Source organism: Alnus glutinosa, chromosome 2 (genome assembly GCF_958979055.1).
Source record: "Alnus glutinosa chromosome 2, dhAlnGlut1.1, whole genome shotgun sequence".
Taxonomy (NCBI): domain Eukaryota; kingdom Viridiplantae; phylum Streptophyta; class Magnoliopsida; order Fagales; family Betulaceae; genus Alnus; species Alnus glutinosa.
In genome coordinates this window covers 31,226,623-31,237,108 of record NC_084887.1, presented here as the reverse complement: position 1 = coordinate 31,237,108, position 10,486 = coordinate 31,226,623, and the positions used below count along the sequence as shown (strand labels likewise).

At 32.7% G+C, this 10,486-nt stretch overlaps 1 long non-coding RNA gene across 1 annotated transcript; it reads left to right on the top strand.

Annotated features, from left to right (window-relative positions):
• LOC133861941 (uncharacterized) lies at positions 1-2,052 on the top strand. The gene is made up of 2 exons (XR_009899090.1): positions 1-508; positions 1,830-2,052. It is a non-coding gene; the product is annotated as an uncharacterized LOC133861941 (long non-coding RNA).
• The last annotated feature ends 8,434 nt before the right edge of the window (positions 2,053-10,486 follow it).

The following is a 10,486-nucleotide window of genomic DNA, read 5'->3' as shown; positions in this document are numbered from 1 at the left end:
AGGAAAAAAGTGCGCATAAGTCTCAACAAATGCTTCTCGGTCAACATTTGCTGAGGCGCGTCCGTGCTCAAGGAGTAATTCTACCCGGCGCTCTAGCGTCCCTCAAGCGTCCCTCTCCATCTGACGTGGCATAGTCCACGTCAGGCCCTTTTTTTTTTAAAAAAAAAAAAAAATTAAACCGTGTTTATACGAAACTACATTTCAGTTTCTTTCAAAATATTTTTGCCCCCAAAAAGCTTTCCTTCTTTCCCTCCTCCCTCCCTCCCTCCACCCCACCGACAGCCACCCACCCACCTGCTGAGCACCGTCGACCACCAGCGACCACCGCCACCGAACCCCAGTTCGTCCATTTCCGGCTTCCATCCACCGTCAAGCTCCGACGACCCAACGTATAGCTCTAATGACCCATCGACCATTCCGCCACGACGAGCCCAGCCGAGCGACCACCATCGCCGACGAGCCAAGCCGAATCACCACCACCGCAGAGGGCTTCGACGACCCATCCATCGTAAGGTCTTCTCTATTTTGTTTCGATTTTCCTTTCGATTTTTTTTTCTTCATACATATCTGGTTTTTTGAGTTGTTTTTTGATTTGGTTTTTTGAGTTGCTTGATCCGCCACCCACAAGCACCGTTTTCCACTGTAAGGTTTTCTCCATCTCTTTCCATTATTTCCCCCGTTTGGCTTTTGGATTTGTGGTTGTTTTACATGTGTGTTTGTGTAGCTGATCTGTTTGATGATTTGCTTGTATTTTTTACTTTTGGGTTTCTGGTTTTCTTCTACTGATGGTGGTTTCAAGTTGTTGGTTTTGTTTATTTTGGAGTACATATTTGTTGTTGGGAGATGTTATGGGAGTACATACTTGTTGTTGTTGTTGCCAAATAGTTTTCCTATTAGTCCCTCTCCTCTTCTTTGCTGATGTTGATTTTTCATGGGTTTTTTTTTTCTTTGTCTTTCTACAGCATCTGTGTCTCATTCTGCATGTATTGGGGTTTTTCAGTGAAATAGTTTTGTCAGCCCCTTTGTGTTTTTTTTTTTTTTTTTTTTTTGTTTCGATGATTTCACTTGAAGACCCGCAAGTCTTTAACTTACTGTTTTTTTTTTCTTCTTCTTATGAGGATTCAGAATCCATGATTCTTTGCTGATTGTTAGCAGCCACTTCTGGTAACGTACAAATTTTTTTTTTTCTTTTAACATAATCAAAGATTTGTTTTTGGTGAGTGAGTTTAAGAGAATCTGTATGGCTTTCGAATTGTGAATTTTCGAGCGTAGTTTGCTGGTTTTAGGCTTTTAGCTTATTTGGCTGTTTGATTTATTTGCCACATGTACAAAAATACAAAATTTTGTATATAGTACTTGACTATTGCAGGGCCATACATTTAAGTTATGCTTTTCTCTCGATCTTAGTCGTGAGGTGAAGCTCTGTGTCTCATCAATTTTTAAATACTCTTTGGTTATACCATTTGTGTCTGCTTGATTTGATTATAAGTTTATATGGTGAGGAAGTTTATAAGTTTATATGATAATTTTACTAGAAGCAATGTGAAAAGGAAGACTTGCTTGAAATTTATGAAAATTGTGCAATTGATTCTCGCATATATGAAAAAAAGTAGACATTCTATTAATAAAAAATAAATTCTTGCTTGTTTTGGTTGTTCCAATACTTGGTTTGGGCGAGGCAGATTTGGCTATTAGTAATCACTAATTGGGTTATTTATGCTTTCAGGTAAGCTAAAAGTTTTTGGAGCATTTACTTCACCCGTTAATAGAAACATCATCGTTGGTTAAGATACTCACCTGTTATTTATTTATTTATTTTTTTTGTACAGATTATCGTATTTGCTGCTACTAAATGAAGATGAGTGATCCATCCTACAACACATACTTAGGAGAAAGTACTGCCAGTGACGAAACTTCATTATGCTTTTACGAAATTCCATCTAGACTTTTTTGTTAAACTTTTTTGTACAGGATTTGATTATCTAAAATTGTCTATTGTATAAAAATGATCATTGTAATTTTTATATTTTTTGTACAAGATTTGACTTAGTCTTTTTTATTGTTATTTACCTTTTATGATTGGTAGTTAAACACAACCTACATCTCTATATTGGATTGAAGTTATGAGCTGCCCAAAAAAAATAAAATAAAATAAAATAAAAATTGAAAACATAATACCATTTTGGTCATGAAAAAAAAAAAGGAAACCAATCAGGTTGGTTTTGGTTGAAAATGGAGAAACAAGTTGTTTTGGTTTTGGCCACTTTCATTTTGGTCCTTAGGAGATGTATATTCTGTCATTGTGGGTTAAACTTAAGACCTAACTTTTATTAAAGGAAAAGATGTATCACTTAATCATAACGTGTCGAATGTATAGAAGAATGAGTTCTACCTGGTACCATGTGACATATATTGTTTTGGATAACCTTGAAAACAACCCCTTTCATCACAAAATCAAAGGAAAAACCTCTAATATAACTCATTCCCAAAAACCTCTAATATAAGTCAATGAAATAACAAAAACTCCTGGACATGTAGAAAAAATAAAAGTCCTTGCAATTGAATAATTGAATAGCCTCAAATAGAACTTTTAAAGAGATGTTACGTGAAAATTTACAAACTATTCTGCAAAACCTCAATACAGACTACTTTAGGAACAAAATTACATCAAAAAAAAATTCCACAGAACAGTAAAATCTGAATTAAACATACATTCGTTTATATCAATTTTCAACTTGTAATGATACAATTCTAAATCTATAGAATTCCACAGATGACAATATGTTACAATGCCATAACTTCAATTTCCACCGGTCTTCTCCTTAAAATTGCCATAACATCACAACCTTAAGCTCTCTTGGTTGCTGAAAAAATGTGGCAAACATAGACATCAAATCTCAAAAAAACATGAAGACCCCACAAAAATGAAACTCTTTCACATTCTTTTTGTTAAACTTTAAACACTGCTAGCAGTTTCATTCCATCCAAATATGTATTTAACTTAATCCAAGACATATTGTTGGCCACCAAATCAGGAGCACCTTACCTGTGTATATTTTCTCTTGCATGTGGGAATTCCTTAAATAAAAGTGCCATAGTACGTGCTGTCATTTATTTGTTTTATACAAAACCAGTCTTATTTATTTCATGCATGCATTTAAAAGCACATCCAACAATACCCACACAACAAATTATGTATATAAATCTTACATATACTCAAATTACAACAAATTCCTAAACGAATAGCGTCACCTACCATACCAAGGCTTAAAATTTTCAAAGTCTATTGAAACTATGATGAAACCCAAGACTACCAGGTACACAGAAAAAGCTTCAAAATTCCAATACAAGCCAAATCAAAACCATCCCCCAAATAACTGCATTTAGAAACACACTAGTACACACCATAAATTCAAATGCAAAGAGCAGGAGAATCAACAACACCTCATCCTTACTTTAGTCTAGTTGACTTATCAACAAATAAAGAGAAATAGATCCCACAAGAGAAATATCCACGTAGGCTGATCATCATATAGCAATAAGTAGCAAGTAGGCTGAACAAAAACTGTAACATAAAGATTAGTTTAGTTTAAAGGAGAGAAATGAAACATAAATTCCCATTCAAGAAGTTCAGGGAATAAATATTACAAAAAATACAACTCTTCCAAATGTTGGCCCCTTATAATTAGAAAAATATATTTAGAGACAGATCGAGTAACATAGATTCAAACAAGTTAGATCCCATGAAAAATCAACATCAGCAAAGAAGAGGAGAGGGACTAATAGGAAAACTATTTGGCAACAACAACAACAAGTATGTACTCCCATAACATCTCCCAACAACAAATATGTACTCCAAAATAAACAAAACCAACAACTTGAAACCACCATCAGTAGAAGAAAACCAGAAACCCAAAAGTAAAAAATACAAGCAAATCATCAAACAGATCAGCTACACAAACACACATGTAAAACAACCACAAATCCAAAAGCCAAACGGGGGAAATAATGGAAAGAGATGGAGAAAACCTTACAGTGGAAAACGGTGCTTGTGGGTGGCGGATCAAGCAACTCAAAAAACCAAATCAAAAAACAACTCAAAAAACCAGATATGTATGAAGAAAAAAAAATCGAAAGGAAAATCGAAACAAAATAGAGAAGACCTTACGGTGGATGGGTCGTCGAAGCCCTCTGCGGTGGTGGTGATTCGGCTTGGCTCGTCTGCGATGGTGGTCGCTCGGCTGGGCTCGTCATGGCGGAATGGTCGATGGGTCATTAGAGCTATACGTTGGGTCGTCGGAGCTTGACGGTGGATGGAAGCCGGAAATGGACGAACTGGGGTTCGGTGGCGGTGGTCGCTGGTGGTCGACGGTGCTCAGCAGGTGGGTGGGTGGCTGTCGGTGGGGTGGAGGGAGGGAGGGAGGAGGGAAAGAAGGAAAGCTTTTTGGGGGCAAAAATATTTTGAAAGAAACTGAAATGTAGTTTCGTATAAACACGGTTTAATTTTTTTTTTTTTTAAAAAAAAAAGGGCCTGACGTGGACTATGCCACGTCAGATGGAGAGGGACGCTTGAGGGACGCTAGAGCGCCGGGTAGAATTACTCGTGCTCAAGTGTCATAAGCTGCTTCCATATGTCGTATATTTCGTGTTGGATTTGAGTGGTGTCTCGTAAAATTATATAAGTTGATTTTAATATGATTTATTTAATTAAATAAGTTAAATTTTTCAACTCTAATTTTTTAATTTTGTATTGAATTCGTGAGTCATGTCGAAATTTTTTCGTTATTATGTATCGTGTCGGGTTCGGGTTGTGTCGAAATATGGGTATAAGACTATATAGGTCAACCCTAATTCAACTCATTTAACTATACCTCAATTTCAACCTTTTAATTTTGTATTAAATTCGTGTCAAATTGATAAATTATATAAAAAATTGTCGCCCAAGCCTATTAGCAATTGCTCAAACACGAAATCAACGCAAAAAGGTAGAAAAATGTTATTTAGCCAATAAGCTGAGAAAGGCACTCAAGCATTTGTAGAAATTTTGACTTTTTTTTATTTATTATTTTTTATGAGGAATGCTAGAGCTCTTTCTAGTATCTTTCTAGAGTATTTCTAAGTTGATATGACACATTGTATTTTTTTAATAAAAACATAAGAAATAAATTAAGCTGTAGTTTTTCTTTATTAAAAACAGGGCGTCACGTCAGCATAAAAGGACAATAAAAAGAACTTTAGCATTTCTCTATTTTTATATGTATATTTAGCTCATAACCCGCGTTATGCACGAGATTCTTCATTATAATTTAGTTTCATAATTTAAATACATTTCCATCATACTTTTTATTATATGTTAAAAAATGCTTGTAAAAAAAATAAAATTATCACACATCTTTAAATAAAAAAAAAATAAAGGTTAAGACCCTTAATTTTATTTTAATCCAAAAAAAATAAAACTTTTTAAAATATTTGTTCACGTACATGTAGTTTATAACGAAAAGAAGTATAAAAGAAAAATAACAAAAAGAAAATCTAAATTCAAAATATTACAACATAGGTGCTGTACTTTTTTCGATGGTCAAGATAGTGCTGTAATTTTTTTTAAGCACCTGAGCCAAATCCTACAAAATAAAACAAAAAAATTTCACTCAACATTTAATGTAATCAAACAAATCCTCTCGCATTACGTTCAATGCTTAATCAAATAATTTTTTGCCTTATTTTGCTTTTAAAAGCAGAAAAAACACTTCAAAAAAAATTGAGTGAATCATACCAAAACAAAAAACAAAAAAAAACCAATTCGACATTGAAATATATTAAAAAATAAAACCCTTAATTTTATTTTAATACATATAAATTAAAACATGTTAAAATCTTTGTTCTCATATCTGTAGTTTAAAATGAAAAGAAGTATAAAGAAAATAGAGAGAGAAGAAAAAAAAAAAAAAAAAAAAAAAAAGGAGAAGAAAAAAGCAAGAAGAAAACCTGTAGATGATTATGATTATCAAAGCATTAATTAATTTAAAAAAAAAAAAAAAAAAAAAAAAAAAAAAAGAAAAAAGGCAGGAGTCTCTAATATTTTTTTTTTTTTTTTAAGGAAAGATAAAATCTTTCATAGATCAAAGAAGGGTACAGAACAAACCCACCATAAAGGTGTATACAACACACCCCCAACCAAGTGAATACCCAACCTAAGCCAAACACTCAGACCATTACAAACAGAAATGCTACAAATAAGAAAACCTAGCTAACCAGAATGATGCCTCTACAGTGACATAATCCTTATCTTTAGAGGGAGTCGATCACATATCCTGTGCAAAAAGCAAAGACTAGGTTGATCAGCACAGAGCACACTGCCAAAAAGAACCAAACACTAGCAAATCAACCCCTTCGGATCAACACAAAGGGGACAACAACTCCACCACTAGCTCAAAAGACTAAGGGGAAAAACAACAAGATACAAACAAAAAATAAAAACAACTACAAATGCAATTGCAATTGCAATTGCCGGACCATTTCCCCCACTACCCACAACTATAAAACAGTTTGATACACGTTCTGGGACTCCAAGAAAATCGCCCTCAATGATTTCTGAGTCGTTCCAAGAAGATCGCCCCTAATCCGCACCCAAAAAAATTGCCCACAATCAATCAAAGTCGGTCCGAAATTAGTGCCGCATGTCGCCCCTATTGCGAAAAAACCGATGAAAACAAAAAACGTTGAAATCGCAGATCCCCGTTCCCCTAAACTGCCCTTCCAGTGCAAAATCCCTAAGCCGTCACTGCTACAAAATAACCATGAATAGCATCTGAATGATGTCGTCTCTGGCGTGGACAACCGAACCAACATCGGCGGATCAAAAAGGCCAGAAAATCCCTGGAAGAAAAGCCAAACTAGGACCTGTGCGATTTCATACGCGATTTCGTCTCCAACGTAACCAACCAAACCAGCAGCTAATCGCAAAATCCTGGTAGAAATCAGACACCGGGCGCCGTAACTCGAGAGAAATCGTCCGCCGATTACACCCTACCAAGCGAAAGAAAAACCGTCTCTAGCCCGTAACCGCATCAGATGCCGACGACACCCAAAGAGAGAATGAGACTTATTCACAAAACAAAACCTACCACATCCTACTTGGGAGGAGGGAAGCCAAAGGATCCCCTCCTCCCTTATCACGCTCAAAAAAGACCTTTGCTCACAGAGGAAAAATGAGAGCTCTGTGAATTGTAAGTCTCTAATATTATTGGTGTGATACATATGACATTTCGATACAAATAAAACGCATATAATTTTGAACATTCTAAAAAAAAATACATAGCAAACTAAACAAAATGGCTGAAAATCGAGTAAATCATACAAACGAAAACAAAAATATTCCATAAAACATTCAAATGAACTAAAAAATAAGACACTTAATTTTAGTTTAATCCATATAAATTAAAACATGTTAAAATCTCTGTGCCCATATGAATAGTTTATAATGAAAAAGAAGTATAAAGAAGAAAAAAAATGCAAGAAGAAAACATGATTTAATCTAATTATCAAAGCATTAATAAAAAATTAGCAGGAATCTATGATATTGTTAGTGTGATACTTATTATATTTAAATACAAATAAAATCCAGATAATTATAAACATTTTAAAAAAATACTGAACAAACTAAACAAAATCTTTCATTAAACATTTAACGCAATCAAATAAATCATCACATCATGGTCAATGCGTAATATCTCTTTGGTGTTTTAAAAGTATTTATATTCCTTTTATGCACAACAATCAAATAAATTTTTGCATTGTTTTGCTTTCACAAGTATAAAAACACTTTCAAAAAATGGCTAAAAATGGAGTAAATCACATAAACGAAAAAAAAAAAAAAAAATTCCGAAAAACATAAGTCTTTATCTTAGTTTAATCCATATACATTAAAACATGTTTACATCTTTGTTCCCATAGGTATACATGATTTAAAATGAAAAGTATAAAGAAAAAAAAATTCAAGAAGAATACATAGTTTAATCTAAATATCAAAGCATTAATACAAAATTAGTAGGAATGTTTGTGTGATACCTATTATATTTTAATACAAATAAAACGCAAATAATTATGAACGTTAGGGAAAAAAAAATACAGAGAAAAATAAACATTTTTTTATGAAAATTTATTCCCATAAGTAGATATGGTTGAAAACGAAAAGTATATAGAAAAAAAAAATAGCAGAAAAATATATAGATTCTAATTATAAAAATGTATAAAACACAAAGTCCTTCAACCTTCACAAAACCAAAAAGAAAAAAGAAAAGAAAGAAGAAAGAAAGCAAAGTCCTTAAAAAAAATAAAATAAAATGATGTACGTATTTCAACACTCTGTTCTTCTCTTGAATGTAGCTGCTGAATGCTCTTGATTTCACAATTCAAGATGTTTCAAATTCTAAAGAGAGAGATGTATAAATAACCAATCTAAGAGAGTAATATGACTTTTCAGCTTACTTGTACAGTTTCTTTAAAATTAATGCATGCAATACTTATATGGTCAATTATGGGTAGTTAATGTAGTACGTTCTTAGTTTTAAATTTTGTATCTCTATAATTTTGGAGAGTCGTAAATTCCAAAACCATAATATTGTACATTAAAATTTTGAACTTAATGAAATCTCATATAATGAAAAATTTTGAAATAAAATTTTGGAAAAAAAAAAAAAAAAAAACTGACCACTTAGAATTAATGCATGTTTTTAATTTTAATTTTTCAAAAAAATCTCACAACTTAATGCGGCTATAGTGACACTTAATGATATAATGTAAAAAAAAATCCTTATTTTGGTCTCATGAAGATTAGCACCCATAATCTTTTTCATTAAAGCACGACAAATTTATTAAAATCATGACAAAACCGATTCAACCTTTAAAATTCACCGGTTTTTTTTTTTACTTAAAAAACCGGTCTAGTGTTTAAAAATTATGGGTTCACGCCACGTGTCATAATTCTTGATTGCACAAAGAACATTGCATGAATATATAAATCACATAAAATTTTACTATCAAAAGAACCATAATTTTAGTTTTAATTCATAAAAATTAAAACATTTAAAATATTGTCATATGTGTAGTTTAAAATGGAAAGAAGTGTAAAGAAAAAAAAAATAGCAAGAGAAAAACCTGGATTTTGATTATCAAAGCATTAATAGTGGGATTAATAGTAGGAATCTATGATATTGTTAGTGTGGTACATAGCTATTATGTTTCAATAAAAATAAAATCCATATAATTTTGAACATTAAAAAAAAAAAAAAAAAGCATTTCAAATTTAATGCTTAATTAACTTTTGAGTGTTTTAAAAGCATTTCTATTTCCTTTTGTGCACAATAATCAAATAAAATTTTGCCCTTTTTGGCTTTCAAAAGCAAAATAACACTTTCAAAAAATAAGTGAAAATCGTGTAAATCACATAAAAGAAAAAAAAATATCCCATAAAACATTCAAATGAATTAAAACATAAGACCCTTATTTTTAGTTTAATTCATATAAATTAAAACATGTTAAAATTTTTGTTCCCATATGTGTAGTTTAGAATGAAAATAAGTATGAAGAAGAAAAATAGCAAGAAGAAAACCATGATTTCAATTATCAAAGCATAAAATAGAAAATTAGCAAGAATTTTTATTTTTTTTATTGTCGATGTGATACCTATTATATTTTAATTTTATATAATTCTGAACATTTGAAAAAACAAATGAAACAATTTTATTGTCGATGTGGCACTCAGGGTACCGTTCACCGAATCACTTCAGAGTATTTTCCCGGGGCATGATGATTGATCATCTGATGAGTGGTAGAATTAGTCCATTTGAGTGGGCTTGACTTGATCACCACGCAAATAGTCTGCATATATACATAAGATTCCACTTCTCTATATACTATAAAGTTCAACATCCTGCCATCACCATTTCACCACATTTCCAAACCTCACTGTTAACTGTCAATAAGCTATGAATCTCAGATCTAAAGCCGCAATTATCTGCTCTTCTCTTCCCCTTCTGGGTTGTGTTATGGGTACCCTTTTACACCTTCTTTCTTTGTCTCCGCCAGACTCCGGTGAAACTTCCGGGGAAAACATGTCAAAAGCGGAGGAAAATGATGTTGCTGCTGCAAGTAATGCAGCGGCCCAGAAGCATTTTCGGCAACTCCAACACATACGCGCAGCTTAAATGGTCATGTTTCTCATCTAGCTAGACAATCTTGTAACTTGTTCTCTTACTTAAGAAGTTCATGTGTAATTTTGGGTAGCCAGCAACCTTTTTCTTCAACAGTTCAAATCCATCTGGTGTGGCAACTTTTGAGTTAATTATGATTATTATCAGTCAGGTCTAATGTTAATTTGTGTAAAGACCGTTTTATTCAATATTTGAAGTTTATGATGAACTTGTGAGGTTTGGGTTGACGATCGACTGACGACTTTGTCGTTGAAGTTGTAGTTTTGGTAAGAAAA